Source organism: Pipistrellus kuhlii, unplaced genomic scaffold (assembly GCF_014108245.1).
Source record: "Pipistrellus kuhlii isolate mPipKuh1 unplaced genomic scaffold, mPipKuh1.p scaffold_m20_p_2, whole genome shotgun sequence".
In the NCBI taxonomy this organism is placed as follows: domain Eukaryota; kingdom Metazoa; phylum Chordata; class Mammalia; order Chiroptera; family Vespertilionidae; genus Pipistrellus; species Pipistrellus kuhlii.
The window spans coordinates 75305930-75329080 of NW_023425515.1; positions in this window are offsets into that span (position 1 = coordinate 75305930).

Here is a 23151-nt window from a genome sequence, read left to right on the forward strand (position 1 = left end):
TGAAAACTACTATGTTAGGACAATGTATTACTTTATATAATCCTACTATTATTTTTTTGTAAATTAAATAACCATAATTTATATTTATTATTTATATCTATTTGAGCTTTCATATATTGATTTTCAAATCATTACTTAATATGTTTATTTATAAATAGAACCCTTTAAGATGAGTACATTTTTAGTTTCTAGAAGAGTCTGAGATTGATTGTAATTATATGGATCATTTAGCATATTTGTAGATTTAGGTGGGAGCATTTGTCAATATAAACAGAAGTGGAACTATGTTACAGGGCTTCATGAGAATAACTTTTTAATGAATTTATAGTGAATGCTGAGAATTTGAACTTCCACATTGAAACATTTAAATGTGATTCAGGATAAGTGATCAGTAATGACTATCAAGTTACTAGATTTTATAAATGTGAACACAACTAAAACGTATTTTCCCTAGTAGGCTTAAGGACTTTTATTGGAGGGTAAATATTTGCATAATATTGTTTTATCACAGACAGATCAACTTATATTTTTCCTTTCATTTGTATCTAGTTCTTTTCAATATTTATATTATGTAACATTAATCCAGTGCACAAAATTCTTGCATGGGGGAGGGAGTCCCTCAGCCTAGCATGCACGCTCTCCCTCGAGGGATGTTTAACTGCCATTTAGGCCCAATTCCATTAGGGCAGGCGGATATCCCTCTCATAATCCAACCTTTTCTGCCTTCCAGACTGATCATCCCTTAACCACTACCCTGCCGGCCTGATTGATGCCTAACTGCTCCTCTGCCAGCCTGATTGCCCCTAACTGCCCTCCTCTGCAGGCTTGATCACCCTCAACTGCCCTCCCTTGCAGACCTGGTCCCTCTCAACTGTCCTCCCTTGTAGGCCTGGTCCCTCCCAACTGACCTCCCCTGATTGCCATCTTGTGGTGGCCATCTGTGTCCACATGGGGGCAGCCATCTTTGACCACATGGGGGCAACCATCTTGTGGTGTTGGAGTGATGGTCAATTTGCATATCACTCTATTATTACAATAGATAGGATAGAGGACTGGTGCACAGGTGGGGGCCAGCTGGTTTGCCCTGAAGGGTATCCCATATGAGGGTGGGGGTTCTCTTGGGGCATGGAAAGGCCTGGGCAAGGGTCTTGTGGTAGTTTACAGTCTTGCCACATTCCCCAGCAACCCAAGTGGAGGCCCAGGTATCTGGGATTTATTTATCTTCTATAATTGAAACTTTGTAGCCTTGAGTGAAGGCCATGTCAGGCCAGAGCAGGTGGGAAGCTAGGCTTCCTCCATCACCAGGGAAACCTAAGCCTTCTGCTGGCTCCATAGCCACAGCCATCTTGTTTGGATTAATTTGTATACTTACTCCTGATTGGCTAATAGGCAGGCTTATGTGTGTAGAGGAGGTGCCATCAATTTGCATATTAATCTTGTATTACATAGGATAAATTAGCATTTATTCCAAGAATACATTATTTTCTCAGCTTTAAAAGAGAAACATAGGTGCTTTCTCAAGAAATAACTTGGGTTAGGTTCATTATCAGTTAAAAAATTTTTAGTCTGCAAACAATTTTTGACAAGGTTATAAAAGTCTTTATAAATTTAGGTGAATGTTGCCTGGTTGGCGTGGTTCACTGGTTGAGCATCAATCTATGAACCAAGAGCTCACAGTTTGATTCCCATTCAGGGCACATGCCTGGGTTATAGTGCGGAGTGTGCAGGAGGCAGTCCCTCAATGATTCTCTCTCATTATTGATGTTTCTAACTCTCTCTCTCCCTCTACCTTCCTCTCTGAAATCAATAAAAACCTATTTTAAAAAATTAGGTAAATGTTGAGAAGGGTAAAGAAGATTTTAAAAGAAACTCTTTTTAAACCATTATTTAAAAGCAAACCCTTCTCTTCCCCATGTCTAGATCAATTATTTTATATCAAAATATTTGTGTGGGAAGGAAACAATGATCAAGTTTGATCCAAAGAATACCTGGCACAGAACCATGACTGAGTAGGATGTTCATCAACTATTCAGATTCTAAGGTTAGACAAATTAAATCAAAGTGTGAGAGTTTGGCCTCCAAATATTGCTTCAGCAACCTATAAAAACTCTAGATTCTGTTAAAAACAAAATAATTTCTTAAAAATCTATTAAAAACTTTGAGAATTGATATTGGTCCTTTGTAGTGAATATAGTTTGTTTACTGTGGGAAAGGTAACACATCTCCTTAATAGACTGATTTATTAAAATTATATTAATTCAAATATGTGGTCATATTAGCTGTGATGATCTTCTAGTAAAAATTTTCAATAGCATTTATGAGATAGAATTCTGAAATTTTAATATGCTACATGTTTAGCATGTAAAGCATTAGAGTGCAATAGTATTTATTGTTGATGTAATATTTATTTATTTTCATGCATAGCTTTTATACAACCTTATATTGGTTATATTAATTTCAAATGTACAATATAGCAAGTCAACATTTTTTGGCCTTACAATGTAAAAACCCCACTAATTATAGTAATCATCTATCATTGTCTAAGGTCATCACAATTTCATTGACTGTTTTTAAAAATCCAGGCTTACCTCTTCATAGCCATGTAATACCCTAGGGAATATTTTTTTACAAAATTAAATTTAACACAATAGTAAATATAATTACTTTATTTATACTATCAGACAACAACAAATTTAGGAGGCAGTGACATATAGAAAGTAACCATGACTTTTCAGTCCTGTTGATTTATTTTCTTTGTGTCTGAGGGAAACTAAAATATATTTCAGACTGACTTGTATGCATGCATATAAGCCAATCAATGAGCACAGACACCAGGGGGGTGAGGGCACGAGTGGAGGGGGGTGGGAAGAAATGGGGGGTTAAGGACACATGTAATACTTTAATCGATAAAGGGGGGAAAAAGACTGACTTGTTTCATGACCTTTTTAATCTTGTGCATAAAGATGGGTTTCATGTTGTGATGGTAGCTAACTTGAGAGGAGCTGATTGCTTTCAGTAATTCATTGGTTCTCCCATATCTGTACTATGTCACATCAACTAAAGCAAAACTTTGTTAACAAAAGGGTGAATTAAAAAACATGGTAAATTTATTGTAAGAAAATATTAACCTGAAAATAAAAAGCTGGCAGTGCTCATATCAATACATAGAACAATTTCTAGACTACATTAGGAATTCTATAAATACTTTAAAACAAAACAAAAATATAATTAAATGTATCATGCTACTTAATCAACATAATATTTGCATTGGTTCTGATTGAGTGTAAATGCTCTAAGACCTAAAATGAGTGAAGAAACACACATAATTTGCAATTATTTTGTAAACCAAATGAGTAAAAGAAACTAAATATATTTCAACTATTTTATTCTATGCATGATAAGATAGTATTTCCTCTGATTGATTCAAAGAAAATTTAAAAAGAGCAACTCTTAGGGACTCTCATGTCCTGGTGACCTAATTTCTTCTTGGGAGGATAGTGACATCTGTGATTAATCAATGATTTAGTAGTTAATTTTTAGAATGCCATCATTAGCAAAACAGGCAGTGGGTTGAATTTACCCCAACCCTCACTCTCTAGATGGTGAATGTAGATAAAGAAAATCTGCTACCCAAAAGCTCAATCCAAAGGGACATAAAGAATGAAAGGTTTTTAAGAACAGAAAGATACATCATAGGATAATGAAATGTGTAATGCTATGTAGTTATCATTTTTATATTGAGTTCATTTAATGAAAATGTAAATATCTTAAAATAAATTTTAGTTGTATTTTAATAGAAAATTTTAAATTCATTTCAATTAGCCAAAACCAGTTTTGCTCAGTGAACAGAGCCTCGACCTGTGGACTGAAAGGTCCCAGATTCGATTCCGGTCAAGGGCATATATCTTAGTTGAGGGCACATCCCCAGTAGGGGGTATGCAGGAGGCAGCTGATCAATGTCTCTCTCTTATCAATGTTTCTAACTCTCTATCCCTCTCTCTTCATATCTGTAAAAAATCAATAAAATATTTTTAAATTCATTTCAATTAAAATAAATTCAATTCTATCAACTAAAATCATTTCTATGTGTATATTGAAATAATTATTTTCTTTCTTACACACTTAAAATTATACAAATTTAAAAGATATGCTTTTCGTTGAAATATATCTCTATTTTTAAAAGTTTATATGCATTAAACTAAGATTTAAAGTTTTAAAAATATAACTAAATATATTTAATAATGTTAAACAAACAAAACAAAAATGTTAGTATTTAAAGTCTATTTGATTTTTACTGTAAAGAATTATTCAGATATTTTAGGTAAATTACACTAACTCTATAAATATCAATAGACAAATTTAGGAGTAACATAAAGTAATATTGCAATATACTCTGCAGTTGACAGGTAAAATTTTGGTGTATTTTAATGGATATAACCTCCATAACAACTATATACTTGGAACATACAATAAATAAGAAAATGAACACCTCACACAATGGAGAAATGTTGCTGGGTTATATAGCGCCTTCAACTCTCTGAAAGAAAAAATATCAATAAATTGATACATGTATTATTTCATATCTTTTAAATTGTGCTAAATATAAAGAATTTTTATTTGTCAATCATTATTGAATAAAGTTAGAAAGAGATAAAATATAACAACTCATACTTATTTTGTGGGGAATGTTTCTTCTGCCTGTCTCTGACATATCTGTCTCTAACATTAATGGCAAAACGACCTGCAACATTTAAAGACTTTAGATTTCACTCATTTATGGAATATAATGAACAACATAAACTGATGAACAACAATAGATCCAGAGACAGAAATATCAATCAGAACGTCAAACTTCAGAGGGAAGGTAGGGGAGAGTGGGGATAAAGGACTTGTGTGCATGCATATAAGCCTAATGAATGAACATAGACAACAAGGGGGTGAAGGCATGAGTCAGGGGGATGGAAGAGGTAATTGGGGAATAAGGACACATATGTAACACCTTAACCAATAAAGAAATTTAAAAAGATACAATTAAAATTTTCTTCAAAAAAATATAAAAAGATACAATTAAAATTTTCTTCAAAAAAAGATACAATTAAAATTTTCTTCAAAAAATTTTTCTTCAAAAAAATATGAGAAGCAGAGAGTTGAAGGCACTATATAACCCAGCAAATGATGCAGAAAATATTTTCCTTTCATCCTAAGTAATGGTAGACACTGTGAAGCAGAGTAAGATAGAATAAATAGGATTAGTATTATTAATAGGCACGAATAAAAACTCATATAAATTCATTAATATGCTCAAATACAAGTTTTGATAAGATGTCCTACAAATGATTACATATTTCATATTTCATGGTCATGTACTCACTGATATTAGTTGAGTATTTTGTGAAACAAAACAAAGAGAATTGAAGGCATGTCATATTTGCAACTATACATATCAATATTTTTTAAGAAAGATTTGATTTAGTAAATTAAAAATCACTTAAAAAGTGTTTATTTTCTCTAGGGTTCCAGGTGTGTGTGTGTGTGTGTGTGTAACCAGACAAATTTCTCAAAGCAAAATTTATATATATTTACTTGAGATGCATTGAGCCATGGTAATTTTATCATTTATCAAAATACTTCTGGAAACAATTTTCACTCTTCAATTTATGCCCTTTCAAAATGCTAATGGTAAACAGAATAGAAAATTTAATGAAATATGGAAATAACTGTATGCTGTAGTCTAAGTTGATAATTTCAGTTTACTGTATGCATTCTACATCACAGATAATCAATCTAATGAGAATCCCCATCAGCTTCTGTTACTCAGGAAGTATATAGATTCTCATAATATCAATAAAAAATGTTGTCTTATATACAAGAGTATGATGGTTACCAGGGACAAGGAGGCTGTGTGTAAGAAAAAAAATATTGTCTTATAAACTCCATCTACTAATTTTTCTGGAAAAAAAAATGCACAAAAATATTACTTCTCAATCTGCTTCAGTTTTCTGAAAATTCTACTTCTGTAGTTGGGGAAAGCAGCACAATGTAATAATTGTAAGGAATGTTGTACCACATCAACAACAATTTAAATCCATACTTTGCTGAGTGATCTGGAACACGTGAAGACTTAATTTGAGACTTAATCTTTGAGACTTAATTTCTTCTCTGAAAATAATTAAATGTAGTATTAGAACTTATGCATAAACCTAGCATGAATATCAAAGACTAAGTGCACATAAAATTCTTAATATCTGAGCCAAGTATACAATGTATATTAGCTAATATTAGTTATATAATTATAATAATAGTAATAGCAGTTGATGATAGTACAACCACAAATAATAACTACATTGTGCTTATTGTTAGAATATATTATCTTTATAATGTATATATTAGGAAGTACATATTATTTATATTTTATTTATTAAACATACAAATAGATTAAAGTAACACTTAAGATTCTATATAATAAAAGCTTAATATGCTAAGTATCTGGTTGACCAGTCAGCCATTCAACCAATCAAAGCATAAGATGCTAAGGCTACTCAACCATTCACTATAACATGCACTGATCACCAGGGAGCAGGTGCTCCAGCCAGTAGATTAGCTTGCTGCTGGAGTCTGGTGAATTGGGACTGAGCAAGATAAGCCAGGCATAACTTGGGCTTTCCTGCAGTAGTCCCTGGCCCTGATCATGCACCAGTGGGGTCTCTAGGACTGGTCTGTGACCTCTAGCAATCCAAGACTCCTTGGGGGATGTCAGAGAGCCAGTTTCAGCACAATCCCACAGGCCAGGCCAAGGGACCCCACTGGTGCACAAATTTGTGCACTGGGTCTCTAGTAAATACACATGGGATAATATATTTCTAACCATTTATCTAGGGCATTTTATGTGCATATGAAGATCTAGAAAACCATTTAGCTCAATGTAGCTTAAAACAATATGACAAATAAGAAATATGAAACTTCTAATAAAAGATGATTAGAAGTTATTACAAAAAAATTCGCTGCCTCTGATCAAAAGTTAAACATACATTTTACTTGTAGATGTTAGTTTCTTTCCATATAGGCAAAATAAAAAGCTAAACAATCAGTTTTCTGATGTCTAAGTTGTTTAAGACAGGAATCTTAGCTCCTTATGATGAACTTTTGTCACAGTGATATTGTTCCATAAGTTCAAACTTTGTTTGCAAGAAAAGTTACCAAACTCATAATCAAGTTTTCATTAAGAACACATTCTTTTCCTAGAGTTCTTCAGTGTAAATTTTTCTTAGCATTCAAATTAGAATTTTCTTTTTTATTTTTCTTCTTCAGCTTAAAGGAAAAGGTAGTCATTAAACTCTAAGAGATTAGCCTATAAATGTGCTTGAACACACACACACACACACTTTATAATTTTATTAATCCAAAATAGTTACTTTTTCTAAATAACTTGTTTGCATTGAGACATTAATTCTCTTATCAAATAATTTTCCTGAGGCCTCAGTTCACAGATTTGGGGATCTTCCAGAACTAATATTAACTGGATCCTTAATAATTTATATATTTTAATTTGGACGATGTTTATATACTTGCAAGTATGTGTATGTGTATGTTTTAGCTTATAGAACAATAAGCAAAAGGGAGGATTCAACAAATTAAAAAAAAAACATAATCTAAATAATAACCTAGGTAAATCTTAATTTTGTGCCTTGGATCTACAAACGTTTATGGTTAACATCTAAGCCATTTCGATAATATTGAGTAATATTTTTTAACAGAGTCCTTTTTATAATACAAGTTTCACTCTCTCTTGGATAATATTAAATACTTGACAATATAAAAATAAAAACTGAAAGTATTTTCATGATAATTATTTTGAAATGTAATTAAGTTTCAACAGCAATTATTTGAAAGAATTATTCCATTTAGTATGTTCTCAAAAGACACTTCATCCAACAATTTACCAGCTATGTAAATTAATCTCATCTAGTTGATGTAAATGTATAATACTTTCTTTCAAGTTTAGGATATTACAAATATTTGTATTCTATCCTCTGATAATTGAAAAAACAAAAAGATTTTTTCACATTTCCTAGCTATTTCAATTTCTAGACAGTGGATATAGACAAGGATAAAGACACTATAAAGTGCATAATAGCCTTTGTAAAGTGCCAAATACAGCACCAAACAAGACAAAGCTCAGAGAGACTATATAATTGGAATTCATCTTAGAGATATATATTTTTTCTTCTTGCCTCTTCTGCTCTCCTGATCTCTGAACCCTTTATCATGTATAGACTTACATTGAGTGGTTCCTGATATTTCTTTATGACTGAGCAAGTTCTTTGAAAACAACTTTATACCTTCTTATATGTACACTGTGATACTGACATTTTAACTTTCCCATGACACTTGACATCAAGTAATGTTACAAGTTTGTAAAGAAACTGAATCTCAAAAATGTTTGTACTGCCACTACCCTTTCTTTAGATTGTATATATCCCAATGGACTTGAAAATTTATAAATGTCCTGTTACAATTCCAGTTCTACCCAACCAGGGATCCTGTGTAGCAGGGTCCATTAAAAATAACAAGGGACTAAAAGGCTTCCAAATGGGAAAAGAAGTAAAACTGTCTTATTCACAGATGACATGATATTGTGTATAGAAAACCCCATAGACTTAAAAAAACAAACAAACAAAAAAAAAAACAACACTACTAAACCTAATAAATGAATTTGGCAATATAGCAGGATAAAAAATTAACACCCAGAAATCAATGGCCTTTCTATACACCAATAATGAACTCACAAAGAAAAACTAAAAGAGAAAATTCCATTTATCACTGCACCAAAAAATTAAGGAATCTAGGAACAAACTTAACTAAGGAGGGAAAAGACCTATACTCAGAAAACTACAGGACATTGAAAAAACAAATGGAAGAATATGCCATGTTTATGGATTGTAGAATCAACATCATTAAAATGTCCATACTACCCAAAGCAATCTACATATTAAATGCAATCTCCATTAAAGTATCAACAATATATTTCAAAGATCTAGAAGAAACTCTCCAAAAATTCATCTGGAATTTGAAAAAAAAAAAAAAAAAAAGACCCTGAATAGCCACAGCAATCCTGAGAAAGAAGAACGAAGTTCGAGGGATCACAATACCAGATATTAAGCTATATTACTAAGCTATGGTTCTCAAAACTGCCTTGTTACTGTCACAAGAACAGACATATAAACCCATGGAACAGAACAGAGAAACCAGAAATAGACCCAAACCATTATGCTCAATTAATATTTGACAAAGGAAGCAAGAGCATACAATGGAGTAAAGACAGTTGCTTCAATAAATGGTGCTGGAAAATTTGGTCAGATACTTGCAGAAAAATGAAACTAGATCACCAACTTATACCATACACAAAAACAAACTCAACATAGCTAAAGGACCTAAATGTAAAGTGGAAACCATAAAATTCCTACAAGACTTCATAGGCAGTAAAATAGTAGACATATGTGGTAGCAATATCTTCACCAGCATTGCTCCTAGGGCAATGGAAACTAAGGAGAAAATAAACAAATGGTCCTACATCAAAATAAAAAGCTTCTACTCAGCAAAAGAAACCATCAACAAAACAAGAAATCCAGCTGCATGAGAGAACATATTTGCCAATGCTATTTCAGATGAGGGTTTAATCTCCAAAATTTACAGTGAACGCATACAATAGGGGGTTAAGGACACAGAAGAACTCATACAACTTAACAAAAGGAAAATAAACGATCCAATCAAAAAAAAATGGGCAAAGGAACTAAGTAGACATTTTTTTTTTGAAAGAAGACCTACAGAAGGCTGAGAGACATATGAAAACATGCTCAAAGTCACTAATTCTCCAACAAATGAAAATCAAAACAACAATGAGGTATCATCACACACCAGTCAGAATAGCTATCATCAGCAAATCAACAAATGACAAATGCTGGCAAGGATGTGGAGAAAAAGGAACCCTCTTGCACTGCTGGAGGGAATGCAGACTGGTGCAGCCATCGTGAACAGTATGGCATTTCCTCAAAGCATTAAAAATGCAAATCCCATTTGGCCCAGTAATCCCACTTCTAGGAATATATCCCAAGAAACCAGAAACACCAATCAGAAAGGATATATGCACCCCTACGTTCATACCAGCATAATTTACAATAGCTAAGATTTGGAAACAGCCTAAGTGCCCATCAGTAAATGAGTAGATTAAAAAAATGTGGTACATCTACACAATGGAATATTATACTGCTGTACAAAGGCAGGAACTCCTACCATTTGCAACATTATGGATGGAGCTGGAGATAATTATGCTAAATTAAATAAGTCAAAGAAAGAGAATTATCACATGATCTCACTCATTTGTGGTTTATAATAAACAACATAAACTTTTGAACCAAAACAGATCCAGAGACAGAGAAACATCATTCAGATGTCCAAACCTCATAAGGAAAGTAGGGGAGAGTGGGGGTAAAGAGGAGAGATCAAACAAAGGATTAGTATGCAGGCATTTAAGCATAACCAGTGGACGCAGACACCAGGGGAAATGCAGGCATGAATGTGAGTGGAGTGGGGGGCAGCAATACGGGGATAAGGACACATATGTAATACATTAGTCAATCAATCAAACAATCAATTTGTTATTTAAAAAAAAAAAAAGGAACTGGTTTGGCTCAGTGGACAGAGTGTCAAGCTGCAGACTGAAGGGTCCCAGGTTCGATTTTGGTCAAGGGCCTGTATGTTGGTCACGGGCACAACCCCAGTAGGAGGTGTGCAGGAGGCAGCTGGTCGATGTTTCTCTCTCATTGATGTGTCTAGCTCTCTATCTCTCTCTCTTCCTCTCTGTAAAACAAAATATCAATACAATATATTTTAAATAAATAAATAAATAATAAAGAAGGAACTTTTACACTACTAAACCTAATAAATGAATTTGGCAATATAGCAGGATAAAAAATTAACACCCAGAAATCAATGGCCTTTTTTGCAATAGCATGGATGGAACTGTAGAGCATTGTGCTAAGCAAAATAAGTCAGTAAGAGAAAGATAAATATCACATGATCTTACTCATATGTGGTATATAATTGTCAACATAATTTGTTGAACAAAAATAGATTCAGAGATAAATGGCAGGGGAGGTGGGGAGATGTGGTGTTAGACAGTAACCAAAGAACTTGTATGCATGGATATTAGCATAATGATAGACACTGGAGTGGTGGGGGCTTGCCCAGGGTGGGCATGGCTGGGGATGGGATGGTCAGTTGGGAAAAAAAGGAGACATACATAAAGCTTTAGAAAATAAAAAAATGAATAAAATAAAAAGAATAAGTGACATATGGGCCCTGGGTATGTAAGGACACATATAATTTTAAACTATCATCATGATTCAAATTTGTCCCACTTCTGTTCCCTATCACCTGTTAGTTAAGAGCTTCATCATAACTTCAAACTGAAAACTTTAGACTCACAATGAACTATTTATTCCCATTTCAACCCATCTAATCAATTAAGATTTATTCTACCTTAGCAGAGTTTCTTGAAATTGCTCACCCCTATTCAAACCCTCTACAATTTATTTGCTTCAGACCTTTTACTGTTTTTACTCATCTATAGTGTTTACTTACTTTCACTCCATTCTCCTACTCACAGGAAACCAATAATCCATCCATATTTTACTGTAATACCAGAGTTATTTTCCTAAAAGAAAAAAAAAGTATCTACTTTCTGCAAAAACATATATGTTGATTCTCAGTTTGCTATGTTCAAAATAAAATATACAATTTTACTTACTAGTTAACTTCATACTCACTGTCAGTGTCACCTTCTTCCAAGTCTATCAATGTCTATGCTGTCTTCCCTTTCATCTTGGTGTTCCTCAGATATCTTCTAATGCCTCTGCACAGTTTTGTGGGAATACCTTGCTCAGCCAGGCTAAATCCTAGTCATCCTTCAAAGATCAGTTTAAACATTGAGCCCCAAATCTATGCCTCCTCCTTTCTAACTCCACAGTATTTTATACTTATCCCATAATATTTTATACTTTGTTTTCCTAACTGTGTCTTCCACTAGATCATAATCTCATCAAGAATAGAGACAATATCGTGTTATTCCATATCATTTTCAACATTAAAAATTGTAAGATAAGAATTGTTGTTTTCCATGTTATTCCATATCATTGTCCATAATTAGAAATTGTAAGAAATGTGGTGCATTGTTGTTTATTTATGGTCCAATTCACAGAAAATGCTGAATATAAATATGCCCACACTTTCCATGATATTCATTTACCGTAAATTCATATATTTTAGTTTTGAGTCAAATATAGTAAAAATAATTTAATTACTTTAGAACTAATGTTTAAGTGTTGAGATTTCTGGTTCAGGAGGTAAGTGCATGCTCATGGAGTCTGAATGCCTATTCTTGCATGTTTTCCCATCACAATGAATTTTAGGGCAATAAAAATATCTGCTTGGTTGTTTACAAGCAACTAGGGGTTTGAATTCCTTCGTCCAGAGCCACTAGAGACTCTAGATGAAGTAGTAGAGTAAACAATTTAATGAATAAATAATTAACATACAATTAAAAAGTTATTAAGGCATACTGGCATTAGCTATTTGTATATTGGAGGTCTTGTAGGTCTCCTGTATATTAGAATGTAATGCTTTTATCTGTATTATTAATCTTGGTTAATGGCATTTTAGTCTTAACTAAGAGAATACTTATATAACTATATCTCCTAAGATCAAAAAGTATAGAATGCCATAAAAGCTAAATTGCCTTATTTTTGTGTATAGGTTTTTTTTAGACCAATATAGCTGAATTATTTCTGTTTTAGTTTTAAAAGATATTTCTTGATAAAATATTACTAATTATTACAAGCACAGTATTTTCGTAAAATATTTTACAGCTGGCCCTTGGGCTATAATAAGCTTACTGTCCCAGAAAATCTGAAATATATCGATCTAATTCAAGATTCCCAGTGCTAACCATTTTAATTTCTTCAATAACTTCTTAACAACATATTTTATAAGGGCTTTTCTTGGAACTGTGCTGTTTTCTAAGTTACCATAACAAGTTCAAAGGTCTAACAAGTATTTGTCCAGATTCCAATGCCTGCTCTTTTTGTGTGTTTTTTAAATTATTATTATACTCTCCTTAAAATAAGTTTTAGATTTCTCTACCCCCTCAACAATTATTTGGAGATAACTGTTTGAATATTCCATATCTTCATTCACTTAAAAAGTTATCATAATTCAGGGAATAATTCTAAAATGCTCCATCTATCACTTCATAACCCAAGGAAAATATTATCTATATATTTTAAATAACTCAGTTTTCAAATGGAGTAAAATTGCTTGAAAAATATACTTTTATATTTTTAATCAAATTATGTATTTTTAAAATAATAAAGGCATGCTCCCATAAGTCCATTTACATACACACAGACACACACACAGGCACATACAGATATGGAGAACAATGCTATAGCATAACTGCGAAACACTTCCAATTGTGAAATATAACATCACTCTACTTTGTTATTATAATCCTATATAATAAAGAAGTAATATGCAAATTGATCATCACTCCAACACAAAAGATGGCTGCCCCCATGTGGTCAAAGATGGCCACCACAAGATGGTCAGTAGGGGAGGGCAGTTGTGGTTAATGAGGCCAGCAGGGAAGTCAGTTTGGAGGGACCAGGCCTACAAGGGAGTAAAATTGGGAGGATCAGGCCAGCAAAGGAGGGCAGTTAGGGGTGACCAGGCCAGCAGGGAAGGACAGTTAGGGGCGACCAGGCCAACAGGGGAGGGCAATTAGGGTCAATCAGGCCATCAGAGGATCAGTTAGGCATTGATCAATCTGGCAGGGGAGTGGTTAGGGGGTGATCAGGCAGGCAGGTAGGCCAGTGGTTGAGAGCCAGCAGTATTGAATTGGGACAAGGTTGTCTGACTGCCCATTAAACAAGCAGTTAGACATCTCCCAAGAGGTCCCAGATTGTAGAGTGTGCAGGCCGGACTGAGAGACACACCCCCATATGCAATTTCGTGCACCAGGCCACTAGTATATAATAATAAAAGCATAATATACTAATTAAACTAGACAGCCAAACAACCTTCTGGACATCATTCTGGTTGAAGCTGCCATGGCAGAGGCAGTTAGGGGTGATCAGGCAGGCAGGTAGAGAGGTTAGAGATGATTAGATAGGCAGGCCATTGGGCAGGGGTGATCAAGGATGATCAGGCAGGTAAACCAGTGGTTAGGAGTGATCAGGCAGGCGAATAGTTAGGGGTTATTAGGCAGGCATTCAGAGTGGTTAGGGGTGATCAGGCAGCCAGCAGTCCCCAATAGCAAGAGGGGTGTCCAACTGCCTATTTAGGTCCAATCCTGTAGGGATCCCTGTGGGATTGGGCCTAAGCCAGCAGTCAGACACCCCCTGAGGGGTCCCAGATAGTGAGAGGGTGCAGCCAGGATGAGGGCTCTATCCGTCATGCATGAATTTTGTGCTCAAGACCTCTAGTCTATAATAATAAAAGCATAATAATCAAATCAACTGAACGGCTGTCCTAACATCCTTCTGGAAGACCTTCCAGATGAACTAGGGCTGCAGCTATAGGATCGAGGCAATCACTGTGGCTGTGAGAGATGGATTGAGGCAGCCACCATGGCTGTGAAAGCCTACTCTTGCAAAAATTTCATGCATTGGGCCTCTAGTTAAGTATAAATTAAAACACTGTGATGATTATCAAAACTGCTACCTAGCCCTTTGATATCCTTCCTTAAAATTTGTGTGAATGTAAAACACTCAAATAATTTAAGAAAATCTTTTAGCAAGTTGATAATTTATTTTTATCATTCTTACATATTATCCTGTATAATAAAAGCCTTATATGCTAAGCATCTGGTCATATGGTCATCCATTCAACCAATCAAAGTGTAATATGCTAATTATATGCTAAGGCCACTCAACTGCTCATTAGGACATGCACTGACTATCAGGGGGCAGGTGCTCTGATCGGTAGATTAGATTATTGCTGGGATTCAGCCGATTGGGATGAGCAAGACAGGCCTGATATGCCCTGGAGCCCTCCTGTGGTCCCTCCCCAGCTGGCCAACCTCCCATGTTCCTTCCTGGCCCCAACTGTGCACCAGTGGGATCCCTTGGCCTCTCCTGTGCCCTCTCACAATCCAGGACCCCTGGGAGGATGTCAGAGAGCCTGATAGAGGAATTACTGGTCACTATGATGCACTCTGACCACCAGGGGGCAGATGCTCAATGCAGGAGCTGCCCATGGGTCAGTGTGCTCCTACAGGGGGAGTGCCACTTAGCCGGAAGGCTGGCTTACTTAGGACTGGTGAGTGCAGCAGCAGTAGCAGGAGCCGCTCCCTCAGCACTCAGGATGTCAGATTGATGGACACCCAGACTATGAAAGGGCGCAGGCCAGGCTGAGAGACCCCCTGAGTTCATGAATTTTGTGCACCAGGCCTCTAGTACATCTATAATTTTAAATTATCTCAATTTCACAATCAATTATATTATAGCAGTTGACTCAGTGTACATGTATTTATAATTATTAATGAATATAATTGATAACTTATGATATCACATAAACATTAAAAACTAGTTACTTAGAACTTATTTTCTGTAGTATAAAACTTTTCATTGTTAACAACTACTTGTATTAGCACCTATGAAGTACAAATTTTTAGGTATATTTTGAATGTTTGTTTTGCAATAATGCCTTGAAAGAACTTAAGTTTATTTCTTTCTTTCTTATTTATGTTAACTTGCACTGTCAGTGAAATTTAAAATTTTAATGAATATAATTACATAGAGAAGTGTGTATCCTCTTAACAGTTTCCATCATTTTTACTTTAATTAGGATATTACTTTTGATAAACATTTTAGGACATGTACTTATGTTAAATATAAATAAAGGTAACTACAAAAGGAAAGGGAAATTTAGAAAAACCTTAGTAAACATTGAATGAAGAGAGAACATAATAGCAGGGATGGAGGTAACAAGATAGCAAGAAAGGAGGTAGGGCTTTGAGAGGAAAAAGTGGTGGAGAAAAGGTTAAAGACAAGGATGTTATGAGAAGACTATGAAAAACAGGTAGTTTAGAGAACAGAAATATCAAAATGTGTGGAGATTTTTGTTTTGGGTGTGTGTGTGTTTGAGGTTTTTGTTTGTTTTCCTGTCATATGTGGGCTCTAAAGCCTTTCTTGTTGCCTTTTTTTTTCACCTCTAGAAGATGTTATATTTCCCACTAGTACACTAGTATGAGTAGGAACTTAGAGCAAAGGAGAAAAACAGCTAACATTTGCTGATACATACGATCCTCTGCCCTTGTACAAACAGTGGATGTATGATTACATGTGGTGTAAAGTTAAAAAGCAGAATTAGATAAAAATAAAAAGGACATCATTTTTAGAGGAAAGAAAATAGGTATGTTTTAAATAATGAGATTGAAATTCCAGAACTGCCTCTGGTAGCTGTTAGAGCTTGTCAAATCATTAACATCTATCTTAGTTTTACTCAAGTAGAATAAAAGGAATAATAATATATAACTCACAGGGTTGTTGTGAAGACTTAAATGAAACATATAAAGTCACCAGAACATTGCCTGGTATATTGTTTATCATCAGTAAATACATGTGTTTCCTAATTTTAAAATTAAAAAAAAGAAGATAAGCAAGCCAATATTTGTGAATTTTTTAAAAGGTTTCCAGATAATTCTTTCATTAAATTCTATAAAAATCCATTTGGATCTCAAAGTGTGCCTGAGAGTGAATGCTTGCAACTATTAGGAACAAATATATGGGGATTTTTCTGTATTTTTTTATTTATAAAATGATATAATAACTGTATAATTTCTTTCATAAATGTTCCTTTTGGGAACTTTTATTTACAAATTTTCATTTTGGAAAAGGTTTTTTGTTGTCATTATGCAGTTACATATGCTAATTTGGAGGGATTGGGAAAGAGCCATATGGAAAGAACAGATGTGCCTACTTATATGCTACTAAGTTAGGTTTGTAGATAGCAAGGTTTCAAAACTGATGTGAACAGGTATGCAATTTTATTCACTCACAAGGTTACATAAACCTTGTGAAAACATGTACTTATCTTTATTATTATTATTACTGCTATCTTTTTTATTGAGAATATTATTAGTATTATTTTAATTACATTAGGGAAACTGACCAAGTGAGTTCTTTGCTCACACCAGCTTTCTGTGCTGAGGCATTTATTAGAAATTGAAATAAAGAGAAGTGACTTTGCTGAGTTTGGAAGACAGGGATCAAAATTCAGTATGAGGCAGCTGGAATTTGTCATTACAGAATATCATAGTAGGAAGCTATACAGAGGAAAAGCTCTAGAAATCCATTTATGTGTAACATCGACTTGGGCTTAGTAATAGCTGTCTGTCACAGGGTAAAACTCAAGTAAAATGTTTTTTAAAAGAGCAAATAGCAAAGAACTATAAGCTGAAAAGCTCCTGGAATTTCCTGAAGTTGGGATATGGTCAAGTTTGAAAGAATCCTATATAATAAAAGCCTAATATGCAAATCAACCAAACGGCTGAACAACTGGGTGGTGAGGGGTGGGGCCTGTGAGTGGGTAGTGCGAAGCCAGCCAAGGGGGTGTCAGCAAGTAGAGGAAGGGGACAGAGTTCAGAGGCTGCTGCGACCAATGGTGGTAGAGAGGAGTTTGATCCACAACCTGAAGCCATCAGCAGCTATAGTGGGGTGATGCCATTTCTTGATCAGTGCACAGGTCACCTTCGGCAGAGAGAGGCCAGTCTGCGGCTTATGTCTGCTCCCCTTAGGGAGCAGGCCTAAGCCTCCTATGCTCTCAGTCAGACATCACCAGAGGGCTCCCGGTCTGCGAGAGGACATAGGCCAGGCTGAGGGTACCCCTCAAGTGCATGAATTTTCATTAGAAATAATAGGCCAGGCCTTGGTGTGGTATAGCTCAGTTGGTTGGGCATTGTCATATGCATCAAGAGGTCACTGTTTTAATTTCAGGTGCGGACACATGCCTGAGTTTTGGGCTGGATCCCCAGCAGGTAAGGTGACCAGATGTCCTGCTTTTGGCGGGACAGTCCTGATTTTTGACAATTTGTCCTGCATCCCTCAGCATTTTAAGAGAGTCCCAATTCTTGGAAAGATTCTTTTAAATTGTTAAAAATCTAAGCTTAGAGCACTAGTTAAGTATACAATTTTACCTATATGTTCCCAAAAATTCTAGTTTAGCACTTCTTAGTTGGGATTCAGGAATCTGTATTTTAACAACTCCACCAGGTGATTCTCATCATGTGAGAAGTTTGGGAAACACTGCTCTAGAAAAAAAAAAATCTTAAGAAAAAGAACAAAGAAAGAAGAAGGAAGGAAGGAAGGAAGGAAGGAAGGAAGGAAGGAAGGAAGGAAGGAAGGAGGGAGGGAGGGAGGAGGGAGGGAGGGAGGGAGGGAGGGAGAGGAGAGAGAGAGGAGAGAGAGAGAGGAGAGAGAGAGAGAGAGAGAGAGAGAGAGAGAGAGAAAGAAAGAAAGAAAGAAAGAAAGAAGAAGAAAGAAAGAAAGAAAGAAAGAAAGAAAGAAAGAAAGAAAGAAAGGGGGAGGAAGGGAGGGGGAGGGACGGAAGGAGAAGGGAGGAAGGAAAGGGGAGGGAAAGAGAGGGGGAGGGAAAGGGAGGGAGGGAGGAAGGAAGGAAAGAAATACTAGACCACATCAAGCTTCAGCTTTCAGTGAAGCTTCATGCCATGTTTCAGGTGTATAATTAAACTATCCCTGAAGTGCAGTCTAGACTTACACAATTAAAATTTATAAATAATATTTGAAAAAAATTAAGCTGAGCCACATTTACTGCTGACTAGAACAAAACTAAACATTCTCAAAGGAAAACAAGATTCAAATATTCAACCATAAAATTTACATCGCCCAGCACTTAATAAAAGTTTATGAGGTAGGAAAAGATAATCTATGCTCACACACAAAAATCAGCAAATATGAGAGAACAGAAGTGATGAACACAATGTAATCACTAATCCTGGTCTTAAAAGCAGCTATGAGTCAGATATTGTGGATGAAGACCAAGTATATATGGGAAATATAGTTTGACCATTTGAACAATCATATATATACTTCTTATAAGTTTCAATATCACAGTCCATTTTCTGGTCTTCCAACGCAGACACATTCTAGAAAAGACAAAAGTCATAAAAAACAAAAGGCATTATCTTACTCACTCGAATACCATTCAGTAATCATCCAGTCCATCATCATGTCATAGGAAAAGTTCTCCCAGAGTGAGAGTGCTGGCTTCCATTGGTGCTTGTTCGGTCCCAAAGGCAGGAGTGGTCTCAGTAATACAAGGCTTCATCCTTTCAAGACATCTGGTAGAATCATGCTAGGATACAGTATTATCTTTTGCTCTGAGCTTCTTTCAATATGTTATTGTAATGTCGGAATTTTCTCATTAAACAACCCATTTATTCATTCCTTTAACCATAATTACAAGTTTTCCTTCTCTTCATTGATATCCCTTCCCCCCTTTTTTTCTCTCATTTTGGAAGAACATTAGGTTTTACCACTGTGCTGATATAGATTATTGGCAATAATTACTCCCCCAACAAGTACCCCCCCCACCCCAGTTCATTCCCATTCACACAGGAACAACTAAGAATACAGCAGCATTCACTCTTAGCCCCAGTTTAGCCAGATGAGATGAATGCATCTCTCCCCATGAGGTCCTTAGGACTTCTGATAAAAAGGTTAAAAACATAGTTACAGTTTCTTGCTTAGGAATCATCCCTGTTTGCAGCCCCATGTAGTTGCAGCCCTGGTGCTGTGACAAATGCATCAAGTAAGGGAAAAGGAATTGAGGTGATGTGGGAAAGAAAAATACATCAATATGCTTCCCCATCCCTCTTCACCAGATCTACTAGAAAAAAACAACTGAGAGTTCTACCCTGTGGGGAGACTCCTCTCACTTGGTATTCATGCTGAGTTTGGGCACACAGTCATAAAGCCATACAAGCCAGCCCTTCATGCCTTTATTTCCCCCCATTTTTTATAGTAAATGTTTTAATCGCCCATTTTAGTTCTCCCTTAAAATGATTATTCTGAGGAGAATAACTCTCTCCCTATTTTTTGGACATTTTGGATTGTGTGTGGGTTGCTTGGTCTGAAAAAAATAAAATAAAATAAAATAAAACTCAGCCATCCAATTGATGCAATTGTCTTCTGTAAAGATTCATTCATAATATTCTGATATTTGTATCTACATCAGGTAAGTAAAGCCACTCCCAGACTCAGTGTCCATTTCTAGTCCCCTGGAGCTACCAGCATCAAGTCTGGCTTGCCGGTTATGCTCAAGGCCTTCATGCCAGGGAATCTGCCATACACGCATCTGCAGTCTCTGTCTCTTTTTCTGTCAGATAGAAAACTATTTTATTGGCATTTGTGCTTTAGAGGGTGCAAGAGGAACATATTTAGATATAGATAATCTTTACATTGCTGCAGACCCCCATGTCCATTCATCTCATGGACTGAGTTGGCCATCTCAAGGGAGCATGTGGGGATATCTGCTTATCTATTCCAATCACCTTTCAGAAACCTGGTATGGAGTTTTCTGATGGGAATCAATGTGTCCCATTTTAATGCTTTCCTCAATTTTTAATAAAGTCATGCCCCATGTGGATTATCTCTTTAGCAGGCCATGTTTTTATTGCACTCCTGTGACACACTCTAGCCAGGTCATTGGCCACTGCCCATGAGTCAGTAAAAACATAAACTGCTTGGAAAAGAGCATGCAATTCAGCCTAAAAGAGCTGATATGTTTGCACTTTCTTCAATCAATCTTCCCATCTATCTTGGACCTGCCATCCACAAACCAAAGAGCTCTTTGTCAGTCAGTTGGGAGTTGTTTACAGGACATTATCTAAGTGATGGTAGAATCCAGAATCTCCTCCTGTAGTTTCAGAGTCAGTCCCCAGGAAGAAGCTCCCTATCTTTTATATTTATTCCTTGTAGCATGACCCTATACAACCCATTTTCATTTTATTATACAATACTTCTGTGTACTGCCATTCCCATAGAGCAGTGTTTCCCAAGCTTCTTTCATGATGAGAATCACCTGGAAGTGCTAAACTAGAATTTTTTGGAACATATAAGTAAAATTATATACTTAACTAGTGCTCTAAGCTTACCTATATGTTCCCAAAAAATCTAGTTTAGCACTTCCTAGTTGGGATTCAGGAATCTGTATTTTAACAACTCCACCAGGTGATTCTCATTATGAGAGAAGTTTGAGAAACACTGCCATAGAGCATTCTTCTGACAACACCCAAGACATGGGTAGTTGAGGTTTCAAGATCATTTTATGTCCTTCAGTCTTAGGAATAGCTTTAATTAATAATGTCAGATAGCAGGGTACTAAATGCTCCTCAAATGGAAATTCTCTAGTCCAAAATCCTAGTAGCCATTGTTATATGGTTTACACATGCTCTTGTCATAAGCACAGTCTAGGCTCCACATAGGTTAATGCAGAGAGAACTGGTCTCTATCAGCACTCCAGTTTTTATCTATACTGTGTGGGCTCAGGCAATTTCACTGGTTCCCATTTAGCATACTGTTTGAAAGGCAGATTTGCCTTTTATGTTTTCTTCATGTCTCATCCCTGTGACTGGGACTTCCAGTACTATCTATCCTACATAACAAAAGTCTAGATGGTGTCATGCCCTCATGAAACATCATCACAAGATGGCCACCAGAATATGGCAGCAGAAGGCAGTTGTGGGTAACCAGGCCTGCAGGGAAAGGATGTTGGGGGCAAACAGGCCATCAGGGCAGGGCAGGGCAGTTGGGGGCCATCAGGCCAGCAGAGGAGAACAGTGGGAGGCAATCAGGCCAGCAGGGAAGCAGTTAGACATCAATCAGGGCAGCAAGGAAGCAGTTAGAGGGCAATCAGGCTGGCAGGCAGAAGCGGTTAGGGTAGGGGTGTCGAACTCAATCAGAGAAGGGGCCAAAATCTAAAATCCAGCCTAAATCGCGGGCCGAATGGTTTACTGAACAGTCATAAACTGTCATTGTGATGGAAACGCAGCGGAGTGCAGTGATGACAGCGCGGTGCGGGCCACATTGCAAGGCCTGGTGGGACGGATTTGGCCCGCGGGCCTTGTGTTTGACACATGTGGGTTAGGGGCAATCAGGCAGGCAAGCAGGTGATCAATTAGGAGCCAGTAGTCCCACATTATAAGAGGGGTGTCCCAGATTGGAGAGGGTTCAGGCCAGGCTGAGAGACACCCCTCCCATGCAGGAATTTCATGTACCAGGCTTCTAGTATATATATCATACACTATTATCCACACTGACCACAAGGGAGAAGATGCTCAATGTAAAAAGAAGGATCTCTTACCATTTACAATAGCATGGATGAACCGGAAGAGTATTACTCTAAGTCAGTGTTTCCCAAACTTTTGACATATGTGTACCCCCTTCTATAATTTCTGTAACACTGAGTACCCCTCATACTCATGAGAACGTAGAATTAGGTGCAGCTAAGCACAGTGCAGTGCATATCCCCACCACACTCCAGTGCAACGCGTACCCCCACCAAACTCTTCCCCTACCACTGGGGGTACGTGTACCACACTTTGGGAAACACTGCGAAGTGATATAAGCCAGTCAGAGATAGTTAGGTATCACATGACCTCACTCATATGTGGAAACTAATGAACAAAATAAACCAATGAACAAAATAGATCTAAAGGCATAGAAGTCCCCATTTCAAATCTTGCCCTGTTTCTGACTAAAATGGCAGGAGTCTTAGTTTTCCAAGTATGGAATTTGAATAATAAGGCTTACCCTGCAAGGTGAGTATGAAGGTTATCTCTTATTTTTATCTGTTCACTGCAAATTTCTGAGATTGCAAAAGTCCTGGACTGTATCCGTTCACATTGCAGGAAATCCAGTCCACAAAATAGGATCCATCAAAACAAAACTACCCTTTCTCTCCAATGCCCTGAGCTTGTGGAAAATGTCAGCTTTTTAAATTCAATATTATTATTATTAATCCTCACTTGAGGATATTATTTTCCATTGATTTTTAGAGACACTGGACAGAAGGGAG